We start from the raw sequence: 27,226 nt of genomic DNA on the forward strand, positions 1-27,226 counted from the left end.
CGTCAAGACGTGATGACGTCAAAGGGCGGAACAGAGAGGGAAACAGAGTCTGACTGTCAGACGCTGCCGCTGCTGCTGCCGCTGGAGCCTGGAAACAAACATCACACGCACCAACCTCCACCCTCCCACCCCCATCCCCGCCGCCGCTCCCGCCCCTCTCCGTATAGGGCCCCCTGCACTGACCTGACAGCGCCTCTCACCTCCGTGTGGAAGCGCTGCAGGTAGCAGCAGAGCTGCCATATTATATTTTCACCGTGTATGTTTCACATCATACAACTCCAGATCGTTAAAGACCCCTGAGGCAGGCCTTTGGGCCGAAACACAGCCGTGTCGGGTCATTTTATATGAATAAATACAATTTTTTGGTATCCTCATTCGTCCTCCTCACTTTTTTTCTATATCTCACGGTTCCGTGACGGTTTTTACCTCCTTGTTTATGCTGTCGTCTCACATCCAGACATTTGAGAGCAGGGTACTCCTCTGGGTATTCCTCCCTATGAAAGGAGGGTAGACAAAGCTGCTGATTCACATGGAAGCGAGAAACAATCTTGGGCAGAAAGGAAGGCACTGGGCGAATTGACACTCCTGCCTCAGTGAACCGCAGGAACGGCTCTCGACATGAGAGTGCCTGGAGCTCGGAAACTCTTCTGGCTGAAGTGATAGCCACCAAAAAGACCGCTTTCAACGTCAGGTCGTTCAGCGATGCCCTCGACAAGGGCTCAAAGGGCGGCTTCTGCAAGGCCCGTAGCACCAGATTGAGATTCCACGTAGGCACTATCGAGTGCAGAGGAGGGCGCAGGTGATTAACTCCTTTGAGGAAGCGCACCACGTCTGACTGCGAAGCCAGGGAAGCACCCTTCAAACGGCTCCTGAAGCAAGCTAGAGCCGCCACCTGAACTTTCAGTGAACTGAGTGACAGGCCTTTCTCCAGACCCTCTTGCAGGAACGCCAACACTGAAGACATTGGAACAGTGAAGGGTGATAGAGAGCCTACCTCGCACCACGATGCAAAGGTACGCCAAACCCTGGCGTAAGTAGTAGAAGTAGAACGCTTCCTCGCTCTCAGCATAGTGGCGATGACCTTGTCTGAGAAGCCCTTCCTCCTCAGCTGCTTCTGCTCAAGAGCCAGGCCGTAAGACCAAAGGGGGAGGGATCCTCCATCACCACAGGACCCTGATGCAAAAGGCCCCGCTCCGCTGGCAGCCTCAGAGGGCCGTCCACTGAGAGCCTGATTAGGTCCGCATACCAGGGGTGTCTGGGCCAATCCGGACTCAGCAGGATCACCCGGCCCGGATGCTTTGCCACCCGGCCTAGCACTCTGCCCATCATGGGCCAGGGCGGGAACACGTAGAGAAGTTCCTGTGCTGGCCACTGCTGGAGAAAAGCATCGACTCCCAGAGATCGAGGGTCCTGTCCTCTGCTGAAGAACCGCGGTATTTGGCAATTGGCCGAGGACGCCATCAGATCTAGGCTCGGCTAGCCCCAGCGCATCGTGATGTCCAAGAACGCCCGAGCCGACAGCTGCCACTCTCCGGGATCCAAAGTATGGCGACTGAGAAAGTCCGCCTTGACATTCATGACTCCCGCAATGTGGGCCGCCGACAGCTGTTCCAGATTCGCTTCCGCCCACAGGCATAGCTTCATGGCCTCCTTGGCTAGAGGGACGCTCCTGGTACCTCCCTGGTGATTGACATAGGCCACAGCCGTGGCATTGTCCGACAGAACCCATACTGGCCTCAGCACCAGGACCGGGAGAAACTCTAGAAGCGCCAACCGAATTGCTCGGAGTTCCAGGAGGTTGATAGACCACTTCGCCTCTGCAAGAGACCAGAGCCCCTGCACTGTCCTTCTCAGGCAGTGGGCTCCCCAGCCCGTCAAACAGGCGTCCATCGTGACGACAACCCACTCCGGGGTCGTGAGAGGCATTCCTGCAGACAGCTTGTCTGGCCTCAGCCACCAACTCAGCACCTTGCGCACCGCTGGATCCAAGGGAAGGCGTACAGCGTAATCCTCCGAAACTGGAGTCCACCGCCGCAGAAGAGAGTGCTGTAGTGGTCTCATATGGGCCCTGGCCCAGGGCACTACCTCCATCGTGGCCGTCATGGAGCCCAACAGCTGCACATAGTCCCAAGCCCGAAGTGTAGAGGATGCTAGGAACTGGTCCACCTGGGTCCGAAGCTTGATGCTCCAATTGTCTGGCAGGAACACTCTGCCCACTTGGGTGTCGAATCGAACTCCCAGATACTCCAGGGACTGGGTCGGGCGCAGCTGACTTTTCTCCCAGTTGACGATCCATCCCAGGGAACTCAGAAGAGCAATAACCCTGTCCGTATCTCTCCGACACTCTGCATAAGAGGGGGCCCGGATCAGCCAGTCGTCCAGATAGGGATGGACCTGCACTCCTTCCTTGCGGAGGTAAGCCGCGATGATCACCATTACTTTGGAGAAAGGTCCACAGAACAGTAGCCAACCCGAACGGGAGGGCTCTGAACTGGAAGTGGCGGCCCAGGACTGCAAAGCGCAGGAAGCGCTGATGAGGCGGCCAGATGGGAATATGTAAGTAAGCTTCCTTGATGTCCAAGGATGCCAGGAATTCTCCTTTTTTCACCGCAGGTTTTACAAAGCGGAGTCTCCATCCGGAAGTGCCGTATTTTCAAGGCCCGATTGACTCCCTTGAGGTTGAGAATAGGCCGAACAGAACCTCCCTTCTTTGGCACCACGAAATAAATGGAGTAACGTCCCTTGCCAAGTTGATCTACTGGCACTGGGACCACCGCACCCAGGCGGATCAGGTTGTCCAAAGTCTGCTGCACTGCCGCTGCTTTGACTGGAGACTTGCAGGGAGAGTTCACAAACCCGTCTCTCAAGGGCCAGCAGAACTCCAACTTGTAGCCGTCTCTGATGACTTCCAGAACCCAAGCGTCTGAAGTTACCGTGGTCCACTCTCTCAGAAACGAGGACAGCCATCCTCCTATCTGCTCTGGGCCATGGACCAGCGCCCCGTCATTGGGTATGAGACCCTGGGGGAGGGCCGGAGGACGAACCTCTGGGACGGCGGTCCCTGCAAAAGGAATGCTGCTTGGGCGAGAAGTTCCGCTTGAAGGAAGAGGAGGTCGACTTGCCTGGGCGATACCGACAGGCTTCCTGAAATTGGCCCTTGGAGGAACCATGGCGAGCACTGCTGGCCCATACCCTGACCTCCCTCCGTCACAATCTTGTCCAGTTCGTCCCCAAAGAGCAGCTTGCCTTTAAAAGGCAACTTGGCTAGGCGAGATTTTGAGGCATGGTCAGCCGACCAGTGCTTAAGCCAGAGCCACCGCCGGGCAGAGACTGTCTGAGCCATACCTTTAGCTGAGGCTCTCAAGACATCATACAGCAAGTCTGCCAAGTAGGCCAAGCCCGACTCTAGGGCCGGCCAGTCTGCCCTCAAGGAAGAATCCGAGGGGGAAGCCCGCTGCAAAACAGTCAGGCACGCCTTGGCCACATAGTAGCCGCAAACCGAGGCTTGCAAACTTAGGGCGGCCGCCTCAAAGGCCAACTTTAAGGCCGCCTCCAATCTCCTGTCCTGAGCGTCCTTCCACCTTCCACCGGCAGAGCCGTTTTCTTAGTCACCGTAGTGATTAAAGAATCCACTGTAGGCCAGAGAAAGGCTTCCCGTTCCCCCTCAGGCAGAGGATACAGACGGGACATAGACCTGGCTACTTTAAGGCTCACTTCAGGGGAATTCCATTGAGCCGAAATTAAAGTCTGCATGGCTTCATGAACGTGGAAGGTTCTAGGCGGGCGCTTAGTTCCCAGCATATTGGCTGAGCCAGCTGAGGCTGAGAGAGGGCCTTCCTCCAGAAAGGAAATTTTCAAAATGCTCATGGCCTGCACTAACAGGTTGGGCAAATCCTCTGAGCGAAAAAGCCGCGCTGCAGAGGGGTCATCCGCTCCATCTGAGAGAGGATCAGTCTCCTCCAAAGAATCCCCTAAGGACCTTTGGGAGAACTCAGATACGCTGCCCTCATCCACATCAGAGGAGACAGAGTCCCCTAGGGCCTGGAGATCCACCCGAGGGCGCTTGATCATGGAGGCCTCATCACCCTTATCAGACAGGGGAGCAGGGGCAGCGTTTTGCATAAGAAAAGCCTTATGCAGCAGCAAGATGAATTCAGGGGGAAAAAACCCCCAGTCTGTGCACTTCTGCAGCCTGGGCAACGGCCATAGAGGCACTCTCAACCTGCGCTCCCAAAAGCAGGGGAGAGGCGCGCTGCGCATCCAAAATGGCGTCCGCCGCGACACTCCGTAAAGCAGCTGCGCGGGAAGAATGGCGCTTTAATTTTGCCAACTTTTTACTGTCGCCCGAGTCAAGGGCAACCATACTATTAATGTCTCCCACCTCAAGGGCGGCCCAAGAAGAAGCCGTCCGAGCAGCGTGGCCGGCCACAACCGGGAGGGCAGCCAGCGGGGGATGGGCGCGTAAGGCGGGAAAAACCGCCTCACCAGAGAACCCAGGGAACTCTCCCGACTCTGAAAATGCGCCCAAAAAGGCATCTCTGCCTTTGAACCCCCGCTTCCCCGTTAGACGCGCACACGCGGTCCGGGGAGCGTCTTTTCGCGCCCTTGCCATCCGACGCCATAGCCACATGGAGACCGTTTGTGGAACCGCCTGCCCGCTAGTAAAAGGTAAAATTACCTGCTTCTCGCTCCGAACTGCAACGATTTGGAGTCCCAGTGAGCAGCGGCAACCAAAGATGTTTTTCTCTCAAAGACGTCTATTTTTCTGTTTTTTTTAAATGGAGCCAGCGGGAGGGGGGGAGAAAAGGAGGGACCTGGAACCACCAGGTTTCACTTGCTCAAGAAGAGCCCTCAACCCCAGGTACTCAATAAAACCTAAACAATTAGGCTTGGAGACCTAGCCAGAGCTGCTGCTGTGTGACCACACACCTGCTGAGATAGAAAACATACTGGGGAGTTTCCGGCAGCACATGACCACCTATAGGGAGGCAAAAGATTGCTCTCTATCTCCACCTGCTGGTAGATGGACACAACCCACCAATCTATGGATTGATCTGCTTGATGAAATGGAAACATGTTTTGCTGCAGTATGTGCAGCCCGAGTCACTCCTTTTGTGTGTGTGTGTGTGTGTGTGTTTCCTGAAGTAAAGAAATGTAGAAGTTACTGAAAGTCTGTAGACAGATCTGTGCAACTTAGACAAAATAATTTTGGACCTTTTGTGCAAAAAGTGGTCTGTGAGAGAATTTTTGAGTATTGCATTCCGTTCTGGTCACTGTTTCTCAAAAAAGATACAGGGAATTAGAAAAGGTTCAAAGAAGAGTGACCAAAATGATAAAGGGGATGGAACTCCTCTCATATGAAGAAAGGTTAAAGAGGTTGGGACTTCAGCTTGGAAAGGAGATGGATGAAGGGAGATATGATTGAGGTCTACAAAATCCTGAGTGGTGTAGAATGAGTAGAAGTAAAGCGATTTTTTACTCGTTCCAAAAGACTAGGGGATACTCGAGGAAGTTACATGGAAATACTTTTAAAACAAATAGGAGGAAATATTTTTTCACTCAATTAATAAGGCTGGAACTCTTTCCAAGGATGTGGTAACAGTTAGCATTATCTGGGTTTAAAAAAGGTTTGGACAAATTCCTAGAGGAAAAGTTCATAGACGACTTGGGGAAGCAACTGCTTGCCCTGGGATTTGTGGTATGGAATATTGCCACGATTTGGGTTTCTGCCAGGTACTTGTGACCTGGCTTGACCCACGTTTGGAAAACAGGATTTTGGGCTAGATGGACCATTGGTCTAACCCAGTATGGCTACTCTTATGTTCTTCTGTGGTCCTACTCATGGCCCTTCATCTGTGAACAGAAAACAGAAATATTTGTTAAGTAATTTGGCCTTAGCCTTCTCAGCTTCTACATATTCCTCCACATTACCTTTAGAGTCCTACAATGCCACTTTTGTACATTCTCCTATCCCAAACTAATTAAAAAAAAAAGTCTTGTCCCCTCATTTTACCATATTTATTTGGACCTTTTTTTCCTGACTACTTTACCAGCTTCTCTTAACTTTTCCAGATACTGTTGCTTGTCTTTCTCTTTCTGTGATCTCTTGTAGTTTATGAAGGCTAACCTCTTTTTGTTTACCTTTTCAGCTACTAATTTTGAGAACCAAAGCAGCCTTCTATTTCTCTTACTTTATTTACTTACAAAAAGGTAAGTTGCCTTTAAAATAGCTCCTCTCAGTTTTACTCACTGCTATATTACTTCTCCCAGATGTTCTCATCCAGCTAATTCCTGCTTGAGGTATTCCCCCCACCTTGGCAAAGTAAGTGACCTTCACTTTTGAATGAACCCTTTCTACACCATGCAGTGATCACTGGCTGTCAGATGATCAGAAACACTCTCCCCATTCATAAGCACTAAGTCCTTTATGGCCACATACCACATAGGTCCCATTACCAATTGCTGCAACAGTTCTCCCCACAAAATGGATGCCCCAATCAACACTTATTATTATTCATAACCTACCATTAAAATCATCCATGATACCTGAAAATTGTAAAGTAGCCAATGTAATACCGATTTTTTATAAAGTTTTCAGGGGTCAAAGACAGGCACCTCTCTCCAAATTGTCCTAAATGTGGGTCAGGGGATTATTGTCCCATGGCCTATGGCTTTGTATCAAGATACAAAGATTTTGGTCTTCGGTTCTCTTTTGATGGGAAAGGTTCTTAACTTGTCACCGCTGGGCCTCCTATTTGGAAAGGCATCAGAGTATAGTTTCTTGACTAAAGGGGAACAGATGCTGCTGGCTAAAGCTAGTATCACAGCAAAACAATGTATTATGCAACACTGGGTGGGTGCAGTCCCACCTTCATATTGGTGCTAGAAAAATAAGCTGTATGCATTCATGACTTTGGAGGAAGGGATGCCCCTATTTCATTCAAAAGAAGGAAATTTATTTTGTCTATCTCGGAGGTGTATGTTCAGTCGTTGTCTATAAGGGTGAGAAGCAAAGTTCTGAACGAGTTGGCTGTGTAAACCTATATCATAGATTATTCTACCTGTTCCACTATCCCATTGTTGACATTGTCCATGCAGGAGGGGGGAGGGTGCAGGGATTGGTTTGGGGAGCTGTTTCCATTTTGAATTACTTATTATATTTTTGGAACGTATGAACATGGTATGTTATCTCCTGCTATTTTTCTCTCTCGTACTGTGGTTTCTTCATTTAATAAAAAGAAATTTTAAATAAAAAAGGTTCCAGGGTGATCTTGGAAATTACAGATTAGTATGCCTGATGTCAATGCCAGGCAAAATGATAGAAACTATTATAAAGAAAAAAATGATGAAAACGAGCATGGCTTAATGGGACAGAGTCAGTATGATTTTCAGTCAAGGAAAATCCTGTCTCACCAATTTGTTACATTTTCTTTTGAAGCAAATTGATGTAGTGTACCTAGATTTTGAGAAAGATGTTGACAAAGCCCCTCATGAGAGACTTGAGAAAATTGAAAAGCCATGGGATAGGAGGCAATGTTCTGCTGTAGACTGGCAACTGGTTAAAAGATAGAAAACAGAGTAGGGTGAAATGGCCAAATTCCCTCAATGAAGGAAGGTGAATAATGGAGAACCAGAGGATCTGTATTGAGACTGGTGATTTTTAACATATTTATAAATGATGGAACTTGGGACGATAAGTGAGGTGATCGAACGTGGGACAGTAAGGGAGGTAATCAAATTTGCTAATGACATAAAACTATTCAAAGTTCTCAAATTGCATGCGGATTGTGAGAAACTGCAAGAGGACATTACAAGACTGGAAGACTAGGCATCCAAATGGCAAATTAAATTAATATGAACAAGTGCAAAGTGATGCACATTGAAAAGAATAACCCAAGTTATAACTACTTGTTGCAAAGTTCCACCTTAGCAGTCAACATTCAAGAAAAAAATATCTAGGTGTCATCGTGGAAACACATTTAAATCTTCTGCTCAGTGTACAGTGGCTGCCAAAAAAAGCAAATGGCACATTAGGAATCATTAGGAAAGGAACAGAAAATAAAACAAAATTATTATGCCTCTGCATCGTTCTATGGTCTGACCTCAATGATTATTGTGTGTAATCCAATAGATTTGAGGACCCAAGACAACATGGTTTCACTAAAGGCAGGTCTTGTCACACAAATCTGATTAATTTATTTGACTAGGTGACCAAAGAGTTGGATTGAGGGAGAGCACTAGAGGGGGTATATTTAGATTTCAGCAAAGCCATTGACACAGATCCACACAGATGACTAATAAACTGAGTGCCCTCAGTATGGGTACTAAACTGATTGACTGGGTTAGGAATTGGTTGAGTGGGAGGTTGTAGTTCTAGAATGGTTTGAAAACTTCCTTGGAAACATAGTTAGAAAATGGGATTTTGTACACTCTTGGATTACGGAGTTTGGAGAGCCCTAGGATTCTCCTTTCTCGCCCCTGTTGTTCAATATTTTTATGAGTTCTTTGGGTAATTTCTTAAGTTCTACATTGTTCTATTCATTCTTATGTGGATGATATTTTTATACCGACACCTTTATTTGGTGAAATTTTGAACACAGAAACTGCTATCTCTGACTGCATTTTTAGGACTGAGAAATGGGCAACATTAAATCTACTGAAGTTGAATACATCTAAAACTAAGTTATTATATTTGATAATACTTTGGTTAAAATTCCACAAAATTTGGTTCTTAGTACGGGAGAGAAACTGAATTTTGAGAAATCATCTAGAATGCTGGGATTCATCTTGGTCACACAATTAACATTAAAAAAAAAGTAAACAATTTAAGTAGAAGAATATTCTTTAAACAGACAACAGAGAACAATACGATCCTTTTACTTTCCAACTCAATATAGAATACAGGAAGTGATTATGCCGCAGTTGGATTATTGTAACTTCCTATACGCAGAGATGAATACGGTCTATCTGAAGAGACTCCAAATGTTGCAGAACTGTACAGCACAACCAATCCTTAATAAAAATAAATAAATAAATGATCATGTGACACCATTATTTAGGGAGTTGCATTGGTTGCCGGTAACTGCCAGAATGGATTTTAAATTGATTTGCTTGTTTCATAAAAATTTTTATGGCACATGTCCATTAGATCTTATTTCTTACCCAAATATTACACATTAGATTTAGCATTCCCAACAGTAAATAGGATTCAATTTAAATATTATTTTGATTCTACGTTTGGCTATTTTATCAACTAAATTGTGGAATTCAATGGGTACAAGTCAGCATGTCTGAAGGGGAAACAAAAGGGCAGGTCCTGCCCCTTTGAAGCTCCTTTGGAGATAGGAGCATGGGGAAATGAAAAGGAGGAGGGGACCTATGGACCATCATTTGCAGCAAGCAATGGCTACTGTTTACCATTAACTGCAAATTTGCAGAAGAAAGTTGGTGCCACAAACTTAGTCAATGAGCACTGTTGATCCTTTGGGTCCTCTCCCACCAGAACTTCCTTCTCCTCAGTATAATACTGGGACTTCTAAATTAAAAGAACCATCACCAGTTTCTCTAAAGTTTACTTCTTCCTCTGTCTCTGACAATCTGCAAGAAAGATATTATGACTGTCATTAATAGGGTTGAGAGAACTTTGCAGGAGAATTTGCAGTGTTTAAGCAAATTTACAGAGGAAGTAGTTGTGAAATTTAATGATCAAGAATCAAGCACTGTCAATCTAGAAATGTGTATGGATAAGGTGGATTCCCAAATTATTTCTAGCCAAGCAGCTACCATTGCCTCAGCGAAAGACAGACAGTCTTGCTTTACACCTCCATATTGAGTATCTTGAGAATTTATCAAAAGCTCATAATTTCAGACTGCTTAATTTTCTCTGTACTCATTTTTTACACCATCAGAGGTTTTTAAAATTTATATGAAGGAAATATTGCAATTGCCTGAAGAGAATACAAATTATTAACAATCACAATATTTGCCTAGGTCCTCAAAGGTGCCAAGTACAGAGGAAGGAGCTTGTGATATTTTTGAATTCGCCAGATAGTTGAGATATATCTAAATTTCTTGAGTCTTCACAGGAACCTATCACTAAGAGTCACATTGTTGGTTTCTTTTCAATTGGAAGAACATAAAAAGCTAATTTGAAAGCATATTTTACTAAAAGTGTCATTTTTTTTGACAGAGAATTGTGCTCTTCCCAGATGTTGTCAGACCCACTCAATTAAGGCATACAGCCATCCTTTTCGGTAGAGGCTGACTCACTAGGAGGAAATCACCTACAAAGCAGGAGGGGGGCTGGTCTCTGCATAGGGAAACACAGCACAGCGTGTGCTGGACCTGAACCATAATACTGTTAAGTGTTTTCTGATATTTTATTCTTAATTTCTCAACTTTCTGGCTGCAGGTTTAGCTGCATATCTATTCTCTAGACTTTAACACTTATTGTTTAATTAATTTGTCCTGTGAATCTGTATTGTGGTGTACTTCTCTGTCTTCTAACCCAGACCCCCCCCCCCCCCAAAAAAAAAAAAAAAAGACAAAACAATTAAAAACACACTTTCTCTCCTTTTCTGCTCTGACAGTAAAGAGAATAGGCTTTTAAAACTGCTTCTTGTCCTTCACCCTGCTAACTCTTGCTGTGGTATTCTAACCTTGGTTACTATACTGTGGACAAGCTTGCCAGGTTTATTTTCCATTGTCAGTCCTAGGTTAAAAAAAAAAAGCAGCTTTAGTCTTAAAACTTGTTTAATTCACATTTACATTGCTGCAACTGTTATAATTATCGGGATATTTAGATTTAAAGGAGAAAACTTAGTTTCTAGCTGAATTTGATTGTTGTATCAAATTGTGTCTTTTCTTGCCCCTGCTACAGAACTTTTTTTGGCTGACTCACCCATCTACATCAAGGTTGTCTACTCATATAGACAACCCCAAAATCCTCAGTCATACACAGGCAATCTTGCAGACTGTTAACCCTATCATAGTACACCTGTTCATACCCATTCCAACCAATCAAGATGACTTTCATTCTGTGTAACAACTGTGGTGCTTTAGTTCCAAGGCACACCATCTGGAGGCTTAAGGAGCTCAGGAAACTAAAGCAGGAATTGGAAAGCAGCTTCTATCACTGCACAGAATCATACCAATTTCTCACCACTGCCTCAAAGAATAAAACCACCTAAGAATAAATGGACCACAGTAGGCTCAGGTAAACTATGACATGTGGAACAGAAGCATCCATCCTCAATTGTTGCCCCTACAGAATTATTTTGCTCCATTACAGCACTGTGATGCTCCAGAATATAGAACTGAGGTGGAACAAAAAGCAATGAAGGTGTCCCAAGAGAAAAGACACCCCCAAAGTACTAATAAAGAATCTCATACCAGAAAACTATTGAAACTAGGCATTAACTTTGAAACACAGTTCAAGGGGTCCAGCAAAGTGAAATGTTTTCCAGGCTGCTCAGCTACCAGAAGTACCAGGCAAATACTGACTAAAATCAGAGAAGAAACTAAGGAGTCTAACGCTGATGTTATCCACCTGGGAACGAATGACCTGACCAATAATATCCCATATGCAGCACAGAGAGCTTTCCAGGAGCTGAGGGAAGGGTTAAAACCTTTGGTACAAACAGTAGCTTTTTCTGAAGTACTACCTTCTTTTGGAAAGGGAAAGAAAAGTTTACAAAATACAGAGAATTTCAATAGGTGGCTCAAAGCCTGGTGTCATCAAGAAGTTTAAGTACATAGGAGGATGGAGCAATACATGGAAAAACAAAAGGAAAAATTAATTCTTACCTGATAATTTTCTTTCCATCTCTAGCATCCCCCAACGGGCAGTTATCTGATCGAAGGCCAGAGGGGAAAGCGTCCACTCCCCCGGCTCCAACTGGTGGCGACTGAGAAAGTCCGCTTGCACATTCTGTGACCCTGCTTTATGAGCCGCTGTCAAGAAAGAGAGAAGTCTCTGCCCAACGGCAGATCAGAGCCGCCTCGCCTGCTAGGGGTGCACTCCTGGTGCCCCCTGACGGTTTACGTAGGCGACCGCCGTCACATTGTCTGAAAGAACTCGAACTGGGCAACCGCGGAGAAGAGACAGAAACTCCCGAAAGGCCAAACGAATTGCCCGTAACTCTAAGCGGTTGATGGACCATGACACCTCCATCGAAGTCCAAACGCCCTGGGCTGTCTGTGGCAGGTAATGAGCCCCCAGCCAGACAGTGACGCATCTGTGGTCACTATCTTCCAGTCCGGGGTTACCAGAGGAATACTCAACACCAGATTCTTTTGAATGAACCATCAGTGCATGATTGTGTGAAGACGGGCCGAACACGGCACCCGAACCTCATAATCCTCCGAGAGCGGAGACCAACAGCTCAAAAGGTGCCACTGGAGGGGGCGCATGTGAGCTCTGCCCCACTTTACCAGGTCCAAGGTGGAGGCCATGAAACCTAGAACTTGTACATAGTCCCAAGCCCGCGGGTTCAGAGTTTGAAACAGCGTTGTAACTGAGCCTGTAACCGCTGTGCTCGAGCTGAAGGAAGAGAAACTATCCCTGTTCAGGTATCAAAGCACACCCCCAAGTATTCCAGTGTTTGGGAAGGCGTTAGGCTGCACTTTGGGAAGTTGATCACCCAACCAAGCTACTGAAGCAACCCAACCACTTTGTCGATTGCCCGCCGACTCTCCTCAAAAGAAGACGCCCGCACAAGCCAGTCGTCTAGATAGGGATGGACCTGAATCCCTTCCTTCCTGAGATAGGCCGCCACTAACAGGACCTTGAAAAAGGTCCAAGGCGCTGTGGCTAGGCCGAAGGGAATCACTTTGAATTGAAAATGATGACCGAGCACTGCAAAGCGAAGAAAGTGCCTGTGGGGAGTTCAGATTGGAATGTGTAAATAGGCCTCTTTGAGATCGAGAGAGGTCAAAAACTCCCCTGGCTGTACTGCTGCGATCACTGCGATCCATGTGGAAAAGCCAAACCCGTAAGGATCTGTTGACGCACTTGAGATCTAAGACGGGTTGCCAAGAACCGCCCTTTTTTGGCACCACAAAATAAATGGAGTATCGACCGCACCCTCTTTCTGCTGGGGGTACAGGCTGGACAGCACCCAGCCATTGTAAGTTGAGGAGGGTGTGTCGAATGGCCCGCACCTTGGCGGGACATTTGCAAGGAGATTCCAGAAAAGAGAGTCTACTATTGGACGAGCCAATTCTAACAAGTAGCCGCCTCTGATAACCTCCAAAGACCCATTCGTTGGATGTTACCCTGGTCTACTCCACCAGGAATAGCGAAAGTCTGCCCCCAATAACTGGCTGGACATGAACAAGGGCTCCATCATTGGGCGGACCTGGCTGCGGGCTGGTTTCTGTTACCAGAAAGGAAGGCCCACCTGTCAGCTTGCAAGGGCCGAGGCCTATGAAAAGACCTTGCTCTCTGAGAAGAGGCCCCGCGACCTGGACGGTAACGCCGTGTATACCTAAACTTAGGTCTAGGTCCTGCCGGTCGTACAAACTTGAACCTGTCCTCTGGGAGGCACTGGCCCTTAGAGTCACTGAGGTCCTTCACAATCTGTTCTAAGTCTGTCCCAAACAAAAGCTTTCCGCTAAAAGGAAGCCTTGCTCAACGTCACTTAGAGGCCACGTATGCAGCCCAATGCCACAACCACAGCCAGCAATGCGCAGTGACCGCTAGGGAAACCTCCTTCACCGAAGCCCTCAAAAGATCATAAAGAAGATCCACAAGGAAGGCTAACCCGGACTCCAAGGCCGGCAAAACAGCCACAAGATCTTCCGGAGAGGAGGCTTTCTGTACCCATGATAAGCATGCCCATGCCACATAGGAGCCACAAACTCAGGCCTGCAGGGAAAGGGCCGCTACTTCAAGGACAACTTCAAGCAAGTCTCCAATTTATGATCCTGAGGGTCCTTGAGCGCCATGCCACCCTCAACAGGAAGAGTGATTTTCTTAGTGACTGCTGTGATTAAGGAATCCACCGTAGCGACCTTCAGCAAGTCTAAGTCAGGAGAAGGTAGCGCGTAAAGATGCAACATAGCTCTAAGCAACCATAAGCCCACTGTCCAGCGTATCCCACTGCGCTGAAATAAGGATCTTCATGGCCTCATGTACATGAAAGGAACGAGGTGGGCATTTGGTGCCAGGCATAATAGAGGGCACCGGACCTGTTTCCCCTGACGATTCAGGTGGGAAATGGCCAAAACCTCAAAAGCCCTAACAATCAGGAAGTGAAGCTCTTCCCTGTGAAAAAGGCGGGCAGTCATCGGATCATCCCCCTCCTCAGAGGGCAGGGTGACCTCATCTGCCAAATCCAAAGATTCTGAGGGAGAGCTCAGAGACAAAACCGGGCCATCTGTGTCAGATAGCGCCTCGGGATCCAAAATCTCCACCTGGGGATGTTTTGGCAGGAAAGACTGAAAGGCTGCAGCAACCAGTTTGCTGAGGAAGAGATGGGCTGCCTGAAGAGAAGCTCCTGACTTCTTCAAAAGAAAGGCATTGTGCATTAATAAAACAAAATCCAGGGAAAAAGGAACTGCGAGGGACTCCCCTGCTCACTGTACATTGCTTCCCTCCATCGGAGCCTGTGCCACAGAAGCGCGCTGCACCTCTTGTCTATCAACCGCCACGTGCGGAGTGGGTCGCGCCTGAGAGGAAAAAATGGCACCCGCCAATGCGCCCTGCACAACTGCCCCGAGGAAACCGCCAAAACTATCCCCTGCGCTTCTGACTCACCGGACGCCTGACGCCCGTTGCGCTGAACACCCGCTGCGAGCTGATGGCGGCAGGACTCACACTCCCCAGATGCTGCTCTCCAGCCCCCACACCGGGAACAGCACTTAGCCGCCTCAGAAGGCAATCAACATGCTCCACAAACGCCTGCCCCAAAACTGACTCGGCAGAACGTCTAGTTCCTCCGTATGATTAAACAAAAACAAAGTCTCTTACCTTTTTTTTTTAGTCAGGAGAGAAAGGAAACACACGATCAGGCCAACAGCCCCGGGCGACGGAGGGAAGTTAGGGGGAGACCAGGAGAGACCTGGGACCACCAGGTGCACACCACAAGTTGCAAACAGCCACTCAACTCCTGTCTGTGCTAAACTAGGCCCAAAAGGACACCAGTAGCCAGATCAAACCAGAGCTGCACAGAGAAGTCCCTCCACCTGCTAGATAGAGAGAATACTGAGGTTCAGCTGGCTGCACAGGTCCACATATAGCTAAAGACAAGGTGTGACAGTAGTAAAGAAAACAATGGAAACAACAATCTTAGCAAATCACTTCTTACCAACAACTAAAGAAAAAGCTAAATAGAAGATCAGACTGTCACTGAAATGTAGCTGGAAAATATTGACCAAAAATGCTCACAGTCTAAGCAATAAAGTTCATGATCTGCAAGCCCTGATGTTAGAGGCAAATTTAGACGTTGTTATCATCAATTGTCACAATTTGAGTTTCTGCCAGGTACTTGTGACCTGGCTTGGCCACTGTTTGGAAAACAGGATACTGTTTTCCAAACAGTATATGGACCACTGGTCTGACCCAGTATTGCTACTCTTATGTTTTATCACAGAAACATGGTTCAATGATTCCCATGAATTGGATGCAAACATACCAGGCTACAATCTATTTAGGAAAGACAGAGATGGTCATAAAGGTGGAGGAGCTCTGTATATGAGAAATGGTATCACAGCAACTGAAATGCCAGGGGCCTGGGGAAAGGAAGAAGCAATATAAATCACCTTGAAAAGAAATGATAGAACCTCTGTCCACAAGGGTATTGTGTCTACAGACCTCCAACACAATCGAAGAAACTAGATAAAGATTTGGTTACAGATATCCAAAAGCTGTGAAAGAAACAAAATGAGGTGATGTTGCTGGGAGATTTCAACTTGCCAGATGTGGATTGGAAAGGTCATTCTAAGAAACTGGAAAAAAGTAGAGAGATTGTAGATGCCTTTCAAAGTGCTCTGCTCACACAAATGGTGACAAACCCACAAGGGGAAGAACGACGCTGGATCTGATGCTCACAAATGGGGAAAGTGTGTCTAATTTCCGAGTGGGTGCCCACCTGGGCAGAAGTGATTATCAAACAGTTTGGTTTGATATAACAGCTAAAGGGGAGGGCAGCCAATCAAAACTCAAAGTCCTAGATTTTAAACATGCTGGCTTTCGTTAAATGGGAGAATACCTGAAGAAAGAGCTAATGGTCTGGGAGGAAATACAAGAAGTGGAAAGGCAGTAGTCCAGGCTGAAAGGAGCTATAAATATGGCTACAAACCTTTATGTACGGAGAGTAAATAAAAGCAAGAGAAAGGAAATAGATATGGTTCTCCAAGTAAGTGGCTAATAAAATAAAGGCTAAAGAGTTGGCGTTCATGAAATACAGAAAAACCTCAAGAGCAACATGGAGAGGAATACCGGATGAAACTGAAAGAAGCCAAGAGACACATACATCTGCCAAAAGCACAAGCAGAAGAATATATGGCTGGAAATGTAAGGAGAGGCAACAAAAAATTTTTCAGGTATATTTATTCAGATTTTGCTCACACCTTTTTCAATAGTAGCTCAAGGTGAGTTACATTCAGGTACTCTGGATATTTCTCTGTCCCAGGAAGGATCACAATCTAAGTTTGTACCTGAGGCAATGGAGGGTTAAGTGACTTGCCCAAGATCACAAGGAGCAGCAGTAGGATTTGACCCGGCCACCACTGGATTGCAAGACTGGTGCTCTAACCACTAGGCCACTCCTCCACTCCACATTAGTGAAAGGAAGAAAATTAAAAATGGAATTGTGAGACTGAAAAATGCTGTGAACCGCTATTTGGATAATGATGAGGAAAAAACAAACGTGCTAAAAAAAATACTTTTGTTCTGTGTTCATGGAAGTAAATGTTGGAGAAGGACCAAGAGTGACTGGCAAAAGCATATATGAGAATGGAGCAGATATAGCACCATTCATGGAAGAAAGTGTTTATGAACAACTTGAAAATTTGAAGGTGGACAAAGCCATACTGGACGGGATTCATCCCGGGATATTGAGGGAGCTCAGAGAGGTTCTGGAGGGTCCTCTTAACGATAAGTTTAATAAATCCATGGAGAGGGGAGAGGTTCCATGAGATTGGAGAAAAGTGGATGTGGTCTCTCTTCTTAAAGTAGTGACAGAGAAGAAGCTGGAAACTATAGGCCGTTAAGCCTCACTTCGGTTATTGAAAAACTAATGTAAGTGCTGCTGAAGGAAAGGATAGCGAATTTCCTAGAATCCAATACATTACAAGATCCAAAACAACATGGTTTTACCAAAGGTAAATCACGCCAAACGAATCTGACTGAATTCCATGACTGGGTGACCAGAGAACTGGATCGAGGACATGCACTACTTAGATTTCAGCAAAGACTTGATATGGTGCCTCATAGAAGGCTCTTCAATAGACTTGACAGGCTGAAGTTAGGACCCAAAGTGGTGAACTAGATTAGGAACTGGTTGACAAACAGATGCCACAGGGTGGTGGTTAATGGAATTCACGTGGTGGAAGGAAAGGTGTGGAGTTCCTTAAGGATCGATGCTAGGGCCAATTCTGTTCAATGTATTTGTGAGCGACACTGCCGAACGGTTAGGTGCTCCGGATTGCCATTTTGCAGATATCATCAAGATTTGTAACAGAATGGACACCCTGGAAGAAGTGGAAAACAAGAAAAAGGATCTGCAGAAGTTAGAAGAATGGTCTGTTTGGCAATTAAAATTCAATGCAAAGTGCAGATGTGCTTAGGAAGTAGAAATCCAAGGGAGATGTATGTGTTAGGCAGTGAGGCAGATATGCACAGACAGGAAGAGGGACACTGGGGTGATAGAATCTGAGGATCTAAAGGCGACAAAACAGTGTGACAAGGCAGAGGCTGTAGCCTGGACGCTAGGCTGTATAGAGAGGTGTAACCAGCAGAAGAAAGGAGGTGTTGATGCCCCAGTACAAGTCATTGACGGCGAGGCCCCATCTGGAGTATTGTTTTCAGTTTTGAAGGCTGTATCTTGCTAAACATGTGTAAGAGAGATTGAATGAATTCTTTGCATCGGTCTTCACCAAGGAAGATTTGGATGGGATACCAGTGTCGGAAATGGTATTTCAAGCGGACGAGTCGGAGAAACCTACTGACTTCATGGTAAACCTGGAGGATGTAATGGGGCAGTTCAGCAAACTGAAGAGTAGCAAATCTCCTGAACCGGATGGTATTCATCCTAGCGTACTGATAGAACTGAAAAATGAGCTTGCGGAGCTACTGTTAGTGATATGCAATTTATCCTTAAAATCAAGCGTGGTACCGGAAGACTGGAGGATGGCCAATGTAACGCCGATTTTTTAAAAAGGTTCCAGGGGAGATCTGGAAAATTATAGACCAGCATGTCTTACGTCAGTGCCGAGGAAAATGGTAGAGGCTATTATCAAAAACAAAATTACAGAGCACATCCAAGGACATGGATTACTGAGACCAAATCAACACGGCTTTTGTGGGGGGAAATCATGCCTGACCAATTTACTTCAATTCTTTGAAGGAGTAAACAAACATGTGGACAAAGGGGAGCCGATTGATATTGTGTATCTGGATTTTCAGAAGGTGTTTGACAAGGTACCTCATGAAAGGCTACAGAGGAAATTGGAGGGTAATGGGATAGGAGGAAATGTCCTATTGTGGATTAAAAACTGGTTGAAGGATAGGAAACAGAGAGTGGGGTTAAATGGGAAGTATTCACAATGGAGAAGGGTGATTAGTGGGGTTCCTCAGGGGTCTATGCTAGGACCGCTGCTTTTTAATATATTTATAAACGATTTAGAGATGAGAGTAACTAGCGAGGTAATTAAATTTGCTGATGACACAAAGTTATTCAAAGACGTTAACTCGCGACAGGATTGTGAAAAATTACAGAAGGACCTTACGAGACTGGGAAACTGGGCAGCTAAATGGCAGATGACGTTTAATGTGAGCAAGTGCAAGGTGATGCATGTGGGAAAAAAGAACCCGAATTATAGCTACATCATGCAAGCTTCCACGTTAGGAGTTACGGACCAAGAAAGGGATCTGGGTGTCGTCGTCGATAATACACTGAAACCTTCTGCTCAGTGTGCTGCTGCGGCTAGGAAAGCGAATAAAATGTTGGGTATTATTAGGAAAGGTATGGAAAACAGGTGTGAGGATGTTATAATGCCGTTGTATCACTCCATGTTGCGACCGTACCTTGAGTATTGTGTTCAATTCTGGTCGCCGCGTCTCAAGAAAGATATAGTAGAATTGGAAAAGGTACAGCGAAGGGCGACTAAAATGATAGCGGGGATGGGACGACTTCCCTATGAAGAAAGACTAAGGGCAGCTCCTTGTGACTCTGGGCAAGTCATTTAACCCTCCACTGCCCCATGTAAGCCGCATTGAGCCTGCCATGAGTGGGAAAGCACGGGGTACAAATGTAATAATAAAAAAATAAGGCTAGGGCTTTTCAGCTTGGAGAAGAGACCCCTGAGGGGAGACATGATAGAGGTATATAAAATAATGAGTGGAGTGGAACAGGTGGATGTGAAGCGTCTGTTCACGCTTTCCAAAAATACTAGGACTAGGGGGCATGCGATGAAACTACAGTGTAGTAAATTTAAAATAAATCGGTGAAACGTTTTCTTCACCCAACGCATAATTAAACTCTGGAATTCGTAGGGCATGGGTTATAGGTGGGTTAATTCTAGAAGATACCTTAGGGGGGGTTGGTGGGGGGGGAAGGGAAGAGGAGGTAGGTATAGTATAGGGGGGGTAGGTTGACAGAGAAAGTGGCACCATATAGATGCGACATGATTCTCCTGCTAAGTGGGTGATAATTTGCAGACTGGCAGAACTACAGTACAATAGAGCAATGAAACAAAAACCAAGACCACAGAATGGCACCAGTAGTTTATATTTATTTTTAAATTTTGTTGCATAATGTTCGGGTTGCTATTTGAGACATCTTAAAGTTAATATGCAGATTTATTAATAGTTCTGTACAAACCTTTTGCATATATATGCCAATGTTAATCAATATAGTACTACGTAAGGGGGGAGGGGAGGGGGGGAGGTTAGAGAGGAGAAATGCAAGAAAAGTTGATGATAGCAGTTCAGCTGTATTAGTGCAGGTTTGAAATGTTTATGGCCAGAGTGATACTGATGGGCATGGAATTGTTTTCTATCTGCATTCATCAATAAAAAATTATTAAACCTAAAAAATGCAAAATAGCAAAGCTGAGCATTTCCAAAACCTGACATATTCTAAGTAATAAATTCAGAATAAAATATTTCTTTCTACCTTTACTGAAAAAAAAAAAAAAAACAACAACAACTCTGGAATTCGTTGCCGGAGAATGTGGTGAAGGCGGTTAGCTTAGCAGAGTTTAAAAAGGGGTTAGACAGTTTCCTAAAGGACAAGTCCATAAACCACTACTAAATGGACTTGGGAAAAATCCACAATTCCAGGAATAACATGTATAGAATGTTTGTACGTTTGGGAAGCTTACCAGGTGCCCTTGGCCTGGATTGGGGGGGGTGGGGGGGTGGAGGGAGGAACGCCACTCTCAGACGGGGAATTTACCCATCTACGTTTAGCGTCAGGGGGAAGAAGCAAAATCAGCAGCCACCACAGGGCTATAAAAACCAGGCGGGAATCCAGTCCGCAACGAACCGTCAGCCGCCTCCAGCAGAGCTCTTTTTAACATAAAGGCCTTGGGCATCAGCAGCACAAATTCCAGGGAGAAAAACTCACTCTGGCCCTCCGCTCCCGAATTAGGAGAAGCAGAGGAAGGAGCTCTTCTAGTAGCCTCAGAACGAGGCGCCCCCCTGCACTCAGACTCCTCTGCAACCGCGAGGGTCGAGTCATGCGGCGCTTCCAAAATGGCGCCCGCTGCCAGCTCCATCGAGCGGGAAGAATCACCGCTCGCCACGCCCGTACTAGCACGAGCGTCTAAAGAGCATGTACTGCAAAGCCCCGCTACTGACCTGCGTTCACCACAGCGGGAGCAGCGCTTAACTCCTTCAGCAGCCATCGTCCGCCTGGACGGAAAAAGAGAAATAAAATGGCGGCTTCGCACCAAAACTTACCCCCCCCCCCCCCCCTCAGAACACTGTCCGCAAGAACCTCCATGGAGGAGCTGAACATCATTCTCACCTCAGAAGACCGAGTCAATGAGCTCCGGTCACTCTGTACAGTACCAGAATCTCTGGAGAAAGCCTCAGAATAGCTGCGCTGTACAAGCGCACACTTTTTTTTTTTACACTGTGAGGAAAGTTGGAGGCAGGCAGCAACAGAGGGACTCCGGGAGGATGGGGGTATGGGGTAAGGCAGGGACAGGGAACAAAACCAAGTATGCCTTCAAAGTGGGCACCACCAGTCATAACACCCCCACTCTACTGGCAAAGCACAGGAGCCTCCCCAGGCAGAAATCCAGGAGCTGCTAAAGCGACGTCCACACCTGCTGAGAGATAGAGATATATTGAGGCAGAAGGGGCTGGATGTCCATTGTCACAGTGTCTTTCAGTGTTCTCTATCTCCACCTGCTGGTAGGCAGATACAACCCATCAGTTAATGGATTCATCTGCTGTTGATGACAAGGAAATAGCAATTATTCTGGACTCGTGTCTAGGGGAAGCGTACCTCTGTAGCCCAATGACTAGCTAGTTGTGCTGGAAAAAGGAACAATGCCACAGATGGAATACATTATTTATTAGGTAAAGATATATATATATATAGATAGATAGATAGATAGAGAGATAGATAGATAGATCTGAAGCAAAATGCCAAGCAAAATACAAAATAACTTGCTATAAAAATAGATTATCACCAAAATATAGATAATGACATATGATTATCCTAATGGACTAACTATATGAGTGATTACACAACCAATCATAATACTGATATCCTAATGATTATTATGAGAACTTGTCTTATGCAAAATACAGCTAGCAGCTAAATTCATTGACCATAAGTCATGACATACAACCCATCTGTCTCAGACAAAAGCCAAGGACTAATTATCCCCATGACCATAGGTAGTAAATCCTGGTATCTCACCCTGCAGTCTGTGGCAGACTTCCAATGGGAAAGAAGCGGATTCCTCCTCTTAGACTCAAGCTGAAACCTCAGAAAGTCTCTCAGTCCAGGAATAAAGTCCGATATCTGTATTCTGGATGCAGAGGGCACAGTCTTTAGATAAGGCCGTATATTATAGCTGAGCCAACCTTGTGAGTTTGTTACAGGGTATGCAGTTCACTGGTGTTTAGGAAAATCAGTCTCTGGCTATTCTCGTGCCTTCTATCCACCTGCAAGTCTTCCGGTTGTCGCCTTACTCCTTCTCCTCTTCAGTCCAAACTTTTGGTATCCAAGGATCAGATGATACCTGTGGACCAATCACAGATGGTATAATAATGTCCAGCCAGCTTCATGGTCAAGAAGCGCGCCTTTGTTCTAGCCATGAAACTTATCGAAGGCATGCAAACCTCCCTGTCTGCTCACATACTCCTGGAGCCATGTGTGTCTCTCTCATCCAATCTTCCCAGGAGATAACTGGCTAGTTTGCAACACAGAATATGTCATTGGATGAAGTCATCTTGCTATGCTCAGCAGTAATGTTCCTTTGACAAAGCTGGTTACTGATACATACAGGCCACAAGCTGTAGCAATGGCTGTAGAGGCCAAGACCAGCAAAGGTGAGATCTCAGGTAAATACTCCCACAGAGTCCCCTGACAACACAGCAATAGAAGGCAAAGGGGAAATGGGGCCCAAAGATGCCCCATCAGAAAAAGAGGCAGTTCTGCTCAAAACCTGAAATAGAGGTATTTACAGGCAGCAAAGAATCCTGCAAGGAAGGATGCGAGACAGTCTTCTTCAATAAATAAGCCTGGTGTAATAAGAGTACAAATTATGGGGAGAATGGTTCCCTGGTGCCCCCAGGCGTAGAAAGGACCTCCCCAGTCAGACACAAAGCAGAAGAAGAGGGCTCCAAATTGGAAGAAAACTGCGCTGCCGCGGGCAAAGGCTCCAAAACCAGCAACAGATGACTGGCAGAAGCCGCGTTGGGGGAAGAAGGCAAAATGGCGTAAGTACATAAGTATTGCCACACTGGGACAGACCAAAGGTCCATCAAGCCCAGCATCCCGTTTCCAACACTGGTCAATCCAGGTCACAAATACCTGGCACGATCCCAGAAAATACATTTTATGTTACTTATCCCAGAAATAAGCAGTGGATTTTCCCCGTCAATTTAATAATGGTCTATGGACTTTTCCTTTAGGAAGTCATCCAGACACTTTTTAAACCCTGCTAAGCTAACCACCTTTATCACATTTTCTGGCAACGAATTCCAGAGTTTAACTACACGTTGAGTGAAGAAAACGTTTTCTCAGATTCGTATTAAATTTACTACTTTGTAGCTTCATCGCATGCCCCCTAGTCCTAGTATTTTTGGAAAGACAAAGAAAACGATTCACTTCCACCCGTTCCACTCCACTCATCATTTTACAGACCTCTATCATATCTCCCCTCAGCGCCGGAAATAGAGGACTCCGTGATGGGTGTGGCTTCAGTCGCAAAAGGTTTAGTACAGCCAACCAAAGTACCATTGCAGAACTCTTTTTTCCGCAGTGGAAACAGCGTTTAACCGACTCAGCCGTCATGCCGATACTCACCTCATGGCAACAGAAAATAAAGCAGCTCCCTCACCCGACGCTGCAAACCGCACAGGCAGCCCTTCAGAGCAAAACCGCCGGAAAAACAGGCATAAAATCAGTAGTGAGTATGCTGTTCCTGCTCCCTCTTGTTTTTTTAAACAGTAGTAGCTGTAGAACTAGCCCTGAAACTGTTTTCTTTTTTTTTTTTTTTTTTAATATGGTGAGGAAGGAAACAGCAATCAGGCAAGGCAGGGAGGCAACGGGGGCACGGGGTGAGGCAGTGATCACAAAGAAGTATGCCCCCCAGGAGTCCCAAAATAGAAGAATACAGGAGCTGGTAAGGAAACACCCACCACCTGCTGGAGACAGAGATATACTAGCTTATGGAGGGGCTTGTCATCCAATACCACTCACTTAAGTTCGTAATCTCTACCTCCACCTGCTGGTTGATGGATTCATCTGCTGTCTGTGCTAAGGAATAGATCATTCTAGAGGGGGAGGCAAGTATAGTATGTTCCATCAGAAAGCTTTATCAGAGTTAAAGTGTTAGAGGTAGGTGCCATATGAAGTCTTCAACATGTTATAAAAAAAAAATCCCCTACACATTTTATTCACATACCAAAGCTACATATACCCAGACAGATCTGCTATGAAGTCACAGAAACATGTGAAGGAAGGCGATAGACTGATATTAAAAGAATTCAGTTTGAACATACTCCAATCTGGACTACCCTGGAGGGGTTGTGAGGTAAGGTTTTTGGAGATTAAATGAAAATTCATTAGGGGATAAAAAAAGTTTGTGAAGAAGTTAAAGTTACCATCCAAGACAATTTAGACACTGGAAATGTTAGTGAAAGGATTCTATGGGATACTCTTAAAGTGGTTGTTAGGAGTAGCTTTGTTAAGTTGGGGGGAGGGGGCACATAAGAAAAGGTGGACAGCAGCACACCCTAGAATTCTCAGGGTTTTGGGGAATTATGACTGCAGAGAAGTCCTCAGCAAGGTTTTCATCTGTTGGTTGGGCAGAATACTATAGTTTCTATTGATTCCTTCACCATATCTAGATGGGTAATCTGAATTAAATTTAGCACAAATTATTTTCAAAAGTTGGCTCTTATGCTATTAAGAGGTGGCCATTTAACACAGTTTTGAAAGCTGGATCGCATTCAAAATTTTAGTTTACTGTAGGGCACCCAATCTGTGTGTAGGTTCATTCATCTCATATGTAACATCTTACTAATTTGAAATCATTCCTCCACTTTCAATCCAATAATAAGTGGTGGTGGAGCACCCAGTGAGGCCATTTGATCAGTGCCGGCGTTAGGGGGGGGTGGCAAACAGGGCAATTATCCTGGGTCCCCATACTATAGGGGGCACCAAACCTGCCTCAAGCTAAAGGAGTCATAGGTTGAAGCCAGCTTTTGGGCCCCTCCCTGGTTTCTGCTCTGGGGTCTAAACGTCTACCAGCCTTGCATGTCATGTTTTCCACCTGTGCATGACAGTTACAGTTTGTTTCTTTATTTTAGCTTACAATAGAAAATCACGTCTGTTTAATAGAGATATTGGGGGGGGGGGGGGGGGGGGGGGGGGGGGGGGAGGGTTGTATCACTGCATGTTCCTGTACTATGAAAAAAACAACAGAAGTCACCACATAATCTGTAGGCGAGCCCATTCAATTGGATGTTTCAGAGATTGTTTTAATCATGCCAGAATAAAGTGATCTTAATGTGACTCTCGGACTGCTATAGAAATATTAAATAGCAGTATTAAAGCAGGAAACGAGTCGTCTCCCGACTCTGTCGGCGAGATGCTCTGCGGCTACTCACCACTGAATCTTCGTGCTATGGCTCTGCTCTATACCATACAACAGCAATCAGGAAAGGAAGCAACGCAGCAGTAGCAGAGCCCAAAAGAGAAAGTGACTGCCAAACACTGAGCAAGCCCAAGGGACAGGGCAATGACCCCCTGCTGCTCCCAGCACAGCTACCAAGATTACCCAATTCCAGGCAAGACTTTTTGGCAGTCCTGGTTTTAAATTTACATTCTAAAGACGTATCAGATTGATATTCCCTAATTCTACCCATTTAATTCAGGGCATAATAGGGTAGTCAGAAATTCAACTGACCCGCAATCCCTCTCCTGGAACTGGATAACCTCTCAGCCTGGGGTGGGTAATTATCTCTAGCCGCTCCCATGGCCAGGAACACAGCGAGCTCTGCCATTCTTGTCTTCAATTAAACATCCAGCGATACCAAGTCACAGGAACTCCGACTATGATCATACACCGAACACCATACGCATATTCAAAGACCCCCCCCCCCCTTTCTCATCTCCCGCTGTCTAGCACCTCTCCCTCATTATCAAACTCCCCATGCACATATCCTACCTTCAAACTTGAATTTGAGGCGGAGTCGGACAAAAGCAATTCACACAGAGTACCTAAAGCAACAACTTCCTCCTCCGGCGCCGGCATACCGCCTCCTCTGACGTAACTTCCTGTTTCCAGCACATGTGCGATGGGGCGTGTACTGTTAGACCAAGGAGGTTCAATAGGCAGGAAAGGAAGTGAGCCTATCTAGTCCACTCTAAGCAAGGAAGCCAATTTGGTTAATCTCTGTTTCCACTCCCCCGCGCAGCCGTCATTGCCATTCACTCAAAACAAACCAAGCAAACCTATGAGCTGCTGCATGCACGTTGTCGTTCTTTATTGCTAGTCCATCTGTAACAAGTCTAAAGCTGTTTCGGTTGGATAGGCAGCGCCTTAAAAGGTGGAAGAGAAACGAAATAATTGAATATCACTAAAACAGCTTCAAAAATGTGCTCATTTTTCTTCACTGTTCTTCTATACAATACAGATGGCCAGGGGTTCATTGTTGTAATCTGCCTTGGGAAGCCTGGTGTTATAAAGATGATAGAATATATTGAAATTAAATGGAAGTAGAATTAAACTGTCCTTTCACTGGAGCACATTGAATTACATCTTCATCTGTTTTGTAGAAGTTCACCTTTTAGATACACAAATGGATTATTCTGTTTTGAATATGTTTCAGGGGCAAGTCAAAATAAAAATAAATCCCCTCCCCACCTGGTGGTCTATCTGCCCTTCCCCCCCCCTACCTGCAGTTGGAGGAGGGCGGTGGCCTCTCTCCTCTTCCATCAGCACTGCCTGCAAAATAACAGCAACAAGCCCTGCCCAGTTCATCCTGGGATGCGCTGGGCAAGGCTACACACCATACTGCCCAGCGCATCCCAGGATGCAGTGGGCAGGGCTGGGCTGCACCATTTTGCTGGCAGCCCCAATGGAAGAGGAGGGAGGCAACCTCCCTCCTCCAACTGCAGCTAGGGGGGGTGGGGAAGGGCTGCTAGACCACCAGGTGGGGGGGGGGATTTACCCACAGCCCTGGGCTATCAGGGACATCAGTGAGATGGTGGGGAGGGGGTTGGGGGGGGGGTGGAGACCCACCGGATCTCCAGCCCCCCCCCCCCCCCCGAACCTGTGTCGGGAGGGTTCATGAGATCTCCAGCCCCAT

The 27,226-nt window shown here is 46.1% G+C and overlaps 1 protein-coding gene across 1 annotated transcript in view; it reads right to left on the reverse strand.

Annotated features, from left to right (window-relative positions):
* LOC115472284 (cyclin-dependent kinase 17-like) overlaps positions 1 to 26,118 on the reverse strand; it is a 382,263-nt gene extending 356,145 nt beyond the window's left edge. Inside the window, exon 1 of the mRNA XM_030206503.1 lies at positions 26,083 to 26,118. The gene's annotated coding sequence lies outside the window, so the exon portion shown is untranslated. The remainder of the gene's footprint in view (positions 1 to 26,082) is intronic.
* Positions 26,119 to 27,226: the final 1,108 nt, after the last annotated feature.

Source organism: Microcaecilia unicolor, chromosome 6 (genome assembly GCF_901765095.1).
Source record: "Microcaecilia unicolor chromosome 6, aMicUni1.1, whole genome shotgun sequence".
NCBI lineage: Eukaryota > Metazoa > Chordata > Amphibia > Gymnophiona > Siphonopidae > Microcaecilia > Microcaecilia unicolor.